The sequence below is a fragment of the Macrobrachium nipponense genome, chromosome 4 (assembly GCF_015104395.2).
Source record: "Macrobrachium nipponense isolate FS-2020 chromosome 4, ASM1510439v2, whole genome shotgun sequence".
Classification (NCBI taxonomy): domain Eukaryota; kingdom Metazoa; phylum Arthropoda; class Malacostraca; order Decapoda; family Palaemonidae; genus Macrobrachium; species Macrobrachium nipponense.
In genome coordinates, this window is record NC_061100.1 from 112,061,294 (window position 1) to 112,073,612 (window position 12,319).

Genomic DNA, 12,319 nt, shown 5'->3' on the forward strand with positions numbered 1-12,319 from the left:
GTTCATGGACGACATCAAGCTGTATGGGAAGAGCATCAAGGAAATAGATACCCTAATCCAGACTGTAAGGATTGTATCTGGGGACATCAGGATGGAGTTTGGAATAGAAAAATGCGCCTTAGTCAACATACAAAAAGGCAAAGTAACGAGAACTGAAGGGATAAAGCTACCAGATGGGAGAAACATCAAACACATAGATGAGACCGGATACGAATACTTGGGAATAATGGAAGGAGGGGATATAAAACACCAAGAGATGAAGGACACGATCAGGAAAGAATATATGCCGGGACTCAAGGCGATACTCAAGTCAAAACTCAACGCCGGAAATATGATAAAAGCCATAAACACATGGGCAGTGCCAGTAATCAGATATAGCGCAGGAATAGTGGAATGGACGAAGGCAGAACTCCGCAGCATAGATCAGAAAACCAGGAAACATATGACAATACACAAAGCACTACACCCAAGAGCAAATACGGACAGACTATACATAACACGAAAGGATGGAGGGAGGGGACTGCTAAGAATAGAGGACTGCGTCAACATCGAGAACAGAGCACTGGGGCAATATCTGAAAACCAGTGAAGACGAGTGGCTAAAGAGTGTATGGGAAGAAGGACTAATAAAAGTAGACTAAGACCCAGAAATATACAGAGACAGAACAATGACAAACATAACAGAGGACTGGCACAACAAACCAATGCACGGACAATACATGAGACAGACTAAAGAACTAGCCAGCGATGACACATGTTGTTTTTTAATAATAATAATAATAATAAATAGAGAAACAGATTGCTGTGCCTTGAAGGCACAGATATCTTTTCAAGACTGGAGATGCTGGGGAGCAAAACAAAAAGTGTCCTACTACGCCATGTTTTCAAGTTCAAAAGTAGAGGAGTTGGTAAAGCGAACATTAATATTATGAATACTTTATTCGTAGTAGGAGGTAATATAAAAAGTTTGAATGACTGCAGTGGTAACTTTTATTTAGGACCAGCTAAACCATTGGATGATTCAAAGAAGATATATAAAAATAAAATTACTTGATCCAAACTCTTGTTAAATTCCTCAGGAACTCTAGCTGAAATATGTATGACATTTGATAAAGTGTGGATTCTTCATGTTCAAAGTCATTTATTAGTTTTATTCGTATAAGATTATCGTAGTTGCTTATCTCGAGTGAAAGACTTTTTCCGTCAGTCGGTATTCTAAAATAAACTCTTGCTATCAGTTTATTACCTGTCGAAAGGATTAATTATATGAATGTAAAGACATGGCAGTAATGACCAACGTTGCCTAATCGAATGCAACAGATGAAGTTACATTTAAAGCGAAAACAATAGTAATTTACGTAAGAAGATTAAGATTTAACATCAACTTTTGTGAAGTAATTTTCTCTTACATTTGCATATTGTTTCGTAAAACGCCCAAAATGGAAATCTGTATGCAAAATAGTTACGAAGATCAATTTTCTTGTTACCTCTAATCTTCATATTCATTTAGTAGGAAAGTAGCTGGAACTTGGCTATTAAAAGCATTATTAACTTTCTTACCAAACAATACTTGAAATAACGAAACGTCAATGTAAAATAATTAAAATAATTAAAACACAAATGAGAGGTGATTAAAGAAGATATTGTTATTTGATACTTGGAGAATGCTCTTTTTTTGCTGCACATAGATTACCTTTAGCTTAAACAAGTAAAACTAGGTCGCATGATATGCCAGAATTAGCTGTGGATGAATTGGTACGTTTAAAGATACTTAAAAACAGACACAACTTAAAAGACTGTAAGGAGATACAATGGGGATTTTAATATGCGAGGAATTACTTGCAGGAACAGCCTACATGAAAATCCATAAATAATGAAAAGGTAAGTTAAACATTGGTGTTCGTTCGTCTTTTTACAAGAAAAAGGACAGATTTCAAGAAGAGGACATTCTTTTAAGTACCAGAATACACAAACTTAGATGTTCTACCCATATGGGCACTCTTTAGTTTCTTTTATCAGGAATGGGACAGTAAAGCATTTTCAGTAATTATAGGATAAGGATAAAGCTAGAGAGAAAGGGATTGATAAAAGCCGCAAAGAATTTATCGGTAGAATGGAAACTTCCCCCTTATAAATTGTATAATCAACGTAATTCTCATTCTCTCAGGGGTGGGGTAGTCTTTGCTACAGAGCCATGTTGCTCAAGAAAAAGTCCGGATGACGGAAACAAAGAAATACCAATTTTCAATCTGATTTTATTTATCTCAAGTCTTCATTACCTTGCAAAATGTCTAGTTGTTAGATTAGTTAATCAGAGTGTAGATTGCCGTTACTTTGGGCATTTATGATTCAAACATGGGCCCTAGCCTTGTTGCACATTGACAAAGGACCTATGTAACTGAATACGCATATTCAAGCAATGCATATACTATGTTAACCAAGATAAAGCATTGATTTAGATTTGAATAATTTTATGAAGTAGGAAGTAACAATATAGCACTGCCACTGAATCTGACGGTTTCAGTATCGAGCCCTGGTACCTATGTATTAGACCTAGAATGCTTTATTGACCTTTGGACTCGTTCATATGAAATATGTTCAACTGAAGGAAATAGTGTGCAATTCGCCGTTTGAATGAGGTTAGCAACGATGTGTACAAGAAACCCCCAGTGGACTTTAGTAATAGTCCGGCTATATTAGGTGGTGATCAAACGTTCACATCAGTCAAGGCTAAAATGATACCAAATAACTTATATTCATAAGGAATTTTTCAGTAAAGCTTTGTAGAGCTACCAACTTCCTCATGTTACTTTCAGATGGACAGGACGCTATCCATATTATCTAGATTTGTAGCAATAATAGTTCAGCCTCATTTACGAGTTTAGGATATGATACGTTGTTTGGCAAAAGATACTTGGGCTTCAAGTCGTTTCAGCTTTCCAACAATATGTTATGAAGTTCTAGTACCGAGGATAAGCGTGGGCCTTAACCTCTGACATTACCTGCAAGAACTGTTTTCTCTCAAATGGAGATGAATTTTCAACATAGCCCCAGAATCCAAATAGTCCTCCAATCTATGCAAAGATTTCTCACAAAAGAGCCGCAGATCATTCATCTTGCACAGAATACTCTTATTGAAAGATGACAAATGTGACATGGCACTGATGTCATAAAACTTATGGTTGCTTCTGTTATAAACTGAGACTCATTCAACTGGACATAGGATGTTCAAGAAAGAGACTCAAAGTACTAATCTGTAATAGAGATGCTTCCCAAGAAAGATGCCTTTAAAACTGGCATACTCTGTCACAGAGCTGAGGAAAACAAAAAGAGAATGGTTGTCCCATTCTATTAAAAGCTTAACGCACGCACAGAGGCAATCTTGTACCAACAGAATAATAATACAATTTTACCATAGATATCAATGTACAATCACCAGTACACGACAAAATTCGCCTGCCTCAACTCGAAATATTCAGTTAAAAACGAATTCATAACTCAGTAACAACTGAGATTTTACGACAAACAGTTAGCAATATAATCGTTGGTTTTTTCTGCTGAACACACGGATGTTGGGCGTTAGATCATCTGATATCATAAAAGTCAAGAATAATTCTCTGTTGCAGGAGTTTATTCTAAAGACCCGTTTTTATTCTTGACGATACCCGATCTCTTCGCACAGCATCATTAGCGTAATTATATGCATTACTTACAATTACGATACAGGTGTAGCGCCATTATCGTCCCACGATCCTATAATTATCATTCGTCAGAGTTGTGGACCAACAGTTTTTGCGGTGTTTATTCATCTCTGCAATGCCCTTGTTTCTCGGAATGCGCTTGTCGCTGATTACCACATTTATTTATATTAATATTAGCCCCTTTCTGTTATGAACATATTCTTATTCTCACTTAAAATTACATACATGAGCTTAAAGGATATCTTTCGTCGTTATGAGAAATTGAGGTTCTGAAAGAGCAGATGCCCACTCTGATATTCGCTTGAATGGATGCTGTTATATGATGAGATAAATCCGAACAGAGCGATTTCTATTTTATCTTAAAACAAAAATTGCTACCAGGAAATATACGACGCAAGGCATTCCTCTATTAAAATTAAACGTGCTCAGAAATTTTCAACCGGTAATAGTTGCTAATGTGATTAAGGATTCATGGTTGGTAATATATCATTGAAGGCAATATTATGTGAAAACTATTAATGGTATTAAATTTGAGTTCTACGAAGCCCAATTAAAGGTTATATAATTCGAAGAACTTGCTAGAGAAAAAAGAAGTTACATCTTCCTATCAGGTGTAAATAATTATGGACAGAGCCAATACAATGAACGATATCATTTGAACATAATGGACTTAGCTTTACATGTAGAATGCTTCATACATTTTGGAGAAGACTGATGACACTCACATTAAACTATAGCATAGTTCGTTATTCTTATTACTAAACCTCATTACTGCTTCCTTATACTGTTTCTTGTACGTCGTTTGTATTAACTTATGGCAATCTCTTTCTGCCTGCTGGTTATTTCTGCCTCCCTCATTGTTATGCAGAATTTTTCCCATTCGATCAATTTTGCTGGTTAGAAGATTTTCCCTGCTGTCGTACATCCGGGTTATTCTTGTTTTAATTGACCTTAGAATTCTTTTGCTGTCTTTCGTCCCTTCTGAGTCTCTGTTTCGTCACTGTTTGAGTGTCTTTTTGATGTTTACGGAAAAGTGTATAAAGTATTCATTAAGAAAATATGAAGACGATTGCACGTGACTTTTGACCCAGCTCCCTCCCTTACCGCCCCCCCCCAGGATAGGCATCAAGCCTTAGTAGGAAGGATACAGAAAAGAGGATGGGTGGGGGTGGGTAGGAGATGGGTGGGTGGATGTGTGAGTGGGTGGGTGGGTGGGGGGGGTGGGGGGAAGTTCCGATAACTTTCGTGGAAACATCACTCAGACTACTTGGTGGTTATTGTGATTTATCAAAAGCGGCCTATTAACAATATTCACGGCTAAAAATCTCACCATTTTTTATAACTAGAAGCAAGCTGCTTATTTCTAGCATTTTATAGTGAAGTTGTTTTGGATTTAGTTAGAAAAGTATTGGTCCTCAAGTGGATATAAAGAATCTTAGAAATTTGAGGGTAAACGAAGGTCAAAATAATCAAAGTGAAGATAAGAGCAACAAATCGACAAACGATATATATGATGCAATCATCAAACATTCCAAATTGCAGCCCTCTGACCGCAGTACTTTTTATATTATTGAAGAATAAAGTAAGAGTCTGGCAACGCAACAAAACAAGCCACCGCGGTCGGCTGAGAGTTTTATGGGCCACGGCACATACAGCATTATACCACTAGACGCTGTGTACATTATTCGGCGCAATTTTTACTATTTTTACTTCTTTCTTATCTTTCCTGTGATTGTTTTCGCTGCTTCTTATTGTCCCCTATAGTTCAAGAGCCAGGTCCATTTTTTCCCTCTTTCCCCACTGTTTCCATCAAGGCTGGACAGAAAGGGCAAGGTCTAAAAATACCTGAATAAGGGCAATGGATTGCTTGTCATGTCGCTCTTCGCATGATAACAAATGACAATCGCTGTCCAACATTTTGCAAGCGCAATGCCTCTCGCATCCATGATTGTAAAAACAAGTTAGTAGTATTTGGTGGCGATGGAACAGCTGATGACGTCACTTATCACCTCCAGGGAACATAACACGACGGAGAAGAAAATTCGAACATGATATTGCTCTTAGCAAGTTAGCGATATTCACCAACAACAAAAGGTATATTCTCCTAATGCTCTGCATTCTTATGTTGGGAGGTTTGCACAAAAAAAATCTATTAAACTGATAGAATCAAGCATTTACAATTCGAGCTGTATGTGTGACTAGAAGACCTGTGTACATTAAATAGATATTCGAGATAAATAGGCGATTTCTCGGGCACGTGCATAGGTCATTTTTTGTACCGCTGGATTTTGAACGGCTCTCTTTCAGTATGTTCATCTTATTGTTTGGAGTAATCTTCGTATCCTTTAGCTGTATCTTTGTAGGCATATATATATTTAGTAGAATTGCAATTAAACTAATTTCATCAATAAATTTCTATCTATATACTTGCCATCAAAATTATTGCAATTGGTAAACTTGCATATGATATTATACTTCACTTTACATGTTGGATCGCGAGCTCGTTTTTCTAAAGACATAAAATTACTTCGATTTGCCTTGTTATCCGCCTTGTTATTCCTACATGACAGGATCTGTCGCCATTGCATTTAAATTCAGGCAACAGCTTCCCGTGAATTTTCATATAACGATAATTAAGAAAGGCATTTCTTTTCTGTATTTGACTATATGCCTTTTTTGAGCTTTAAAGGGGGGTTGGCGATAGAAAGGTAGATTCTCTTGGTCCCCTGTTTGTCTCTAGGGACGAATTTCTATGTCCTAGGATCTTTTCATGATCCCAGTTATTCACAGGTGGTTTGACTGGCGGGCTGCCGGCTGCGATTAAACCAGACATCTTGCGAATACAGTGAGGCGCTTTAGCCTACCTAACGCGTCACTGTACGTTCTGAATTCTTGGTTTCCGTGGTTCGAGTCCATGAGCCGACGAATTTCTTATCAAATAAACAATTCCCTTTCGCTTAACATACATGAAAATATATTCATTCCGAGGTTTGTAGCTTAACGCATATATATATATATATATATATATATATATATATATATATATATATATATACATATATATATATATGTGTGTGTGTGTGTGTGTGTGTGTGTGAATGTGTGTGTGTATAAGATAATCTAACGAGTGAACTGAAATTCACACTACCACATACATGCACACACACATGCGCACACACACACACACACACACACACACACACATATATATATATATATTATGTATCATATATGTATATGTATATATATATATATTTATATATATATATATACATATATGTATATATATATAGATATATATGTATATGTGTGTGTGTGTGTGTGTGTGTGTGTGTGTGCGTGTGAATGGTAAAAATTTTGTGTTACAACGGAATTCCATCTACCTGAGAGGGAGACTGCAGCAGTCTCTGAAATATAGTACTTACGTTCTATGTTTTGGCGTTTTTATGTGCTTCTTTTATTATCATATATATATATATATATATATATATATATCTATATATATATATTATATATATATATTTATATATACGTATGTGTTTTGGTATATATTTGTTTTTGAGAGAGAGAGAGAGAGAGAGAGAGAGAGAGAGAGAGGGAGAGAGAGATGCCGTCTGACCTTCCCTTTCAGATCTTACCAGAGTCTCCTCTTCCTTCTCCTCCTCCCCCCCTCCTCCCATTAGCGAAAAGAAATTGGCCCATTCTTTTCGCCTTGCCTAACCATTTTCAAACCCACTCTTCCACCCGCGCTGATGAGCCTATCGCCTCCATCCACACCCACGCTCTCACCCGTCCCATCCCTTTCTCGTTTCTACCCCACCCACGACAGCCCGTTCCTTCCCTACCCCTCTGATCTACCCATTCTTCCAACCATTCCTCCTTTCAGCCTTCCTGTTCAACTATCTCTCTCTCTCTCTCTCTCTCTCTCTCTCTCTCCTCTCTCTCTCTCTCTTACGCAGATAGGCACGCACAAATAATGCATGGTCACCTCCAGTACGTTCGAGTACCACTAGAGGGCGGATCCTGGCCTGGGTTGGTACTTTCACCCTTCCAGACCTGATGCTGTTGTCATAAGCTCAACAAACTTCCAGCTCGCTTTTCCTACGAATGCTCGTGCATCAACTCTCTCTCTCTCTCTCTCTCTCTCTCTCTCTCTCTCTCTCTCTCAAATCCTTTAGGTCCTCAGTCCCAGTTTGCTGTTTATGTTTGTAGACCTCGCCTGGTCTTCGTATATTACATGGCATGGACATGCAGCACGATCTCCGTAGATCCACCCTATTTGCTGATTCACCTTGAATCGATTCTATGCATTTTAAATCCCGATGCCCCTTAATCTCTCCTGCAATCTCCCTCCTTGGCGGCATCCATTAACATTCCTCAGGTAACGAGCGGAACAGGTGAGAGACCTGATACACCCATCGTGATGCTGCCATAGTCAACCGCTGCATAGATTAAAAGGCCTTCGATTACAGAGGGTTGGTTAGCACGTTCCTCCGTCGCTATATCAGCCCATGACCTCACCCCATTGGGGCAGTGTGGGGTGCTTCCGAAACTAGGCCGTTTAGAGAGTCCTAGTCTCGTGCCTAGTTACCTTTTTTTTTTCTTTTTTTTAAGAAGAAAATATATAGAGAAATGGGTTTAGAGGTCCTGGGTTGCCTTCATCTGAAGCTAGTTTCCAGAAATTAAGGAGATGAGCCTTGTTATCTTTTGCTTATGAAAGCGCACATATTCTGCATATGCAACAATTATAAAGCAATCATCCCGGATTTAATTTAAGCAACATTCGTAAAGTTATTTTAAAGAAGACAAAGGTGCATTGAAAAAATGTAGAGACCTGAGTATGTGTTGGAAGCTGCTCAGCATCAAGCTCTACGTGGGCCGAAATTTAAAATGTACATAAATGAGAAAGCCTAAAATTTAGATTCCAAAAGGGGAAAGCACAAATTCCATGTTTCAGAGCGAAGTCAGGCCACCGAGATTGTCAGCTGTAAGACCAGAACGCCGTTGGGGCAGCGACCTAGCTTAATGGGCTACATTCGTAGAGCGACTTTCATCAATCGTGATTACTGAAAAATATACCATCGACATAGATTCAGTATTTTTCATTACTATTGGTTATACATTTTCCTCGCAAATATTTCCTTCTTGTAATTTATGTCAAATTTATAGAAGATTAAATATCAAAGCTTGGGGGGTTCAACAACGTTACTTGAAAAGCATAGCAAAGCTTTTATAGAAGTGAATACATATATACGATATATATATATATGTATATATATATATATATATATATATATATATATATATATATATATATATCAGCCATATCATTCTTATTCACTTTTCATCACGCCTTTGAAATATATGTGCAAGGCGATTTCTTTATTAACTCCAAAGCCACTAAACGAGTAACCATCGCATGCAGGCACACACACGCACAACTACATATGTATATACTGTATATATATATATATATATATATATATATATATATCTATATATATATATATATATATATATATCTATATATATATAATTATATATATATATATATATCTATAATATATATATATTATATATATAGAGAGAGAGAGAGAGAGAGACGAGGGAGAGAGAGAGAGAGAGAGATTCGCTTTATCAGATATCATTTTTGTTACCCCACAGACATTGCATGAAAGCGACACCCTACTAATACTAAGTAAATAATCACCACAGGAAAACACAGCTTCCATAAACCTAGAGACAGAGTGATGTCGTTTCAGCCATTCCTTGTAAGAGGTGCTGATGAACTCTCATTTTCCTTAGCTCCTAAACAATTCGCTCGGAAATCTATAAGACTCCTCCATGAGGAGACCTCAAGAATATGAGAACTTTCATCTTCACGATTCTTTCATTATGATGAGCGCTGTTATTGACGAGGACTCCGTCTATTAGACAGCTGAGATACGAAGAGGTTCAGTTCGTACGTTGCCATTTTTTGTGCGAATTTGTAACAGGCGTTTCTGTCATTCTTTCTGAAGGTGTACCTCTCTAATGTAAATTATGTCTAAGTCTTTTTGTCTGCTAACTTGCACAGGGAACACACGCTAATGCTTTTTATTTCTGCTTGCTTATGAATTACTTGGTAGTATTTATCTTACGACCACTGCGACAGGAAGGTTCTGTGCGTAAGTGGATTCGTCTAGTAAATTTAACAACTTATGTTCAGATACGATATACAAAATGGAATAGATACTGAAGAACATTTCTGGTATTGCAATGAAATGGGCACTGAAGGTGATTTTCAACGTAAATAAGTATTAGTTGCTTTTGTCCTTAAAAATTGTACGTTTTCACTGCGCCCTAATTACTCTTGGAAACTACTATCTTCAACGAGTTCTTGCCACGAAAGTAAAATTTTCTGTAGAAAACTAATGAATTCATTGCTAAATAGAAGCCACAATAAATTATCCAGAAACATACGACAACTCTACCCTTCTGGGGGCGTTTCCACTTGGTAGCTTCGGCTGAAAAAGATTGCCGAAATCAAGCTATGAGAATCGCTGTATCCAAACCATGATGACGTCAAAGGCTGTGCATTAGAAAAAGAATCGGCTTTTCTTCATGAAGTTCCAGTCTCATTTTTCAGAGCTTATTTACGTTTCCTTTTCACTCAGCTCGCGGATCCCCATTCCAGATGACCCGAGATGACCTTTCCCCTCCTCTCGTTTCGGTACTGCAATCTCTGTCTATATTTCGCTTTTAAGGCTTTCTTTCTTTTCCACGTTATTCCTGCACCTTTTTTTCTTTTGGAGTTCTCGTTGATTTTAGTTATTAGACAAGTCTGTCGTCTGCACATTTATCTCAGGTTATTGGTTAGCTAATGTTTTGTATTATTTCTCCATAATCATTTAATATATTCAAAATTACCTATACTTTTATTCAGCACTTAGTTATTCGCTATTCAACCTATTATTCGTCAATTCAATTTTTAGATTTTTTATGTCGGTTAATTTTTTCTTAGATTTTTCTTCTTTGCTGTCCATCTCACCTGCGCATTTCTTTACTATGTTGTCTAAGGCGAACATTTTCAGCATGAAAAATGAGCGCATTGACCATATGAGCACAATTAATTAAGTTAGCTTTATCTTTGAACATTAATATTAGGATTTTACCTTTTTTTCAGATGTGAATCTGCTGTGAAGAAGTTCGAAAACACTTCGTCTTAAGGTATGTACAGTTAAAAGAAACTTGATCGTTTGTCAGGGAATTTATTTAATTTGGGTGTCATATGTACACGTACTAGAAATAAAATAATGTAGGACCTCCGTGTACATAAATTGTACTTCTTTATTTATTAAGTATCTGAAGAACAACTTAAAGTTACGTAAATACTTCATTAATGACACGCAAGCTGTCTAAATTACAACTACTTTAACAAGAACGGTTGTTGTTGTTGTAATTGCTTGTTTTAGTATACAGTTATTCTTGATAAATTGGTGAAATAAATATTTTCATATATCATCAATATCTTTAGCAGCTGACCTCTCAAGCATGTCATACTTTAGTGACCACTGCCTTTTCTCTTGTCTTCCTGTACTACTAGTCTTTGGCAAATTTTCGTAACACATTTCGTCAAGGCTTCTCTCTCTCTCTCTCTCTCTCTCTCTCTCTCTCTCTCTCTCTCGGCACACAACAGAGTTCGTGAGTTTCACTTATATTGTCGAACAAAATCCGAGACCGCGGCACGTTTTCCGATGTTATCCTTTAGAGGCCTCCGCTGAAAAACAACAGTGGCAAAATGGAAATAACGGATGACTCCATTTATGAAAGACAGGGGTTATTAGTGTTTTTGTTAATCTGTCGTGTATCTCTCTTTTACGAGTCAAATATATCGCGAGTTTGGTCAAAGGCCTTCAAAGATCTTTACGAGCGCTTCGCTTTTTTTTTTTTATGTACACCAGCAAATTTTCGGTTTTCTTTATTTATATATTTTTCATGTTCATATACATGCGAAACATCGAAATTTCGACAGAAGTTGGACCATCTCAACATTTTATTCTTCTTTGTTTTAACAAAGACTGACTCGTTATCACCTTCTGAGTAACACTATTCTTACTTTCAAGAAAGTTGGTGTTAAATTATTCCAGAAAATTTTGCAGGAAAAAATAGCTTAAATTTGATTAGGATATATACTGTAATTATCTCATGAGTGAATGAATTGTGAATTTAAAGCCTTGTATCATTTTCACTTCAATGTCTTAAGAAAAAATGATTTTTTTTAATTAAATTTGGACAAAAACTTCTTAATTTCCTTTCTTTGATTTCTAGACATCACGGATTCCTTCGTTTATGAGATATTTTTTTTATGAAAATTTTTTTTTAATTTTCCCCATTAAATAGGGCTTTCTTACTTTCTTACTTTTCACTTCACTTCGCAGGTATCCCTTTTGATGAGGTCTCATGCCTATTTCCTTTTTTACATCTGTCCTTTACTTTTACATTCTTTGAATGTATCTATCATCCTTCTATTAAATTGTACGTTTTAATTTCATTTGGCCTTGCGGTTCCGATTCATTCAGCAATTTTCCTAATTTTGTAGTATTTTTTTCTTATAACTTTTGAACTTTAACCCTTACA

General features: G+C 36.7%; 1 protein-coding gene across 1 annotated transcript in view; it reads left to right on the top strand.

Annotated features, from left to right (window-relative positions):
* The window catches only part of LOC135211066 (uncharacterized), a 207,984-nt gene that overhangs the window by 109,430 nt on the left and 86,235 nt on the right, over positions 1 to 12,319 (top strand). The window contains 1 exon segment of the mRNA XM_064244126.1: positions 10,866 to 10,909. The gene's annotated coding sequence lies outside the window, so the exon portion shown is untranslated.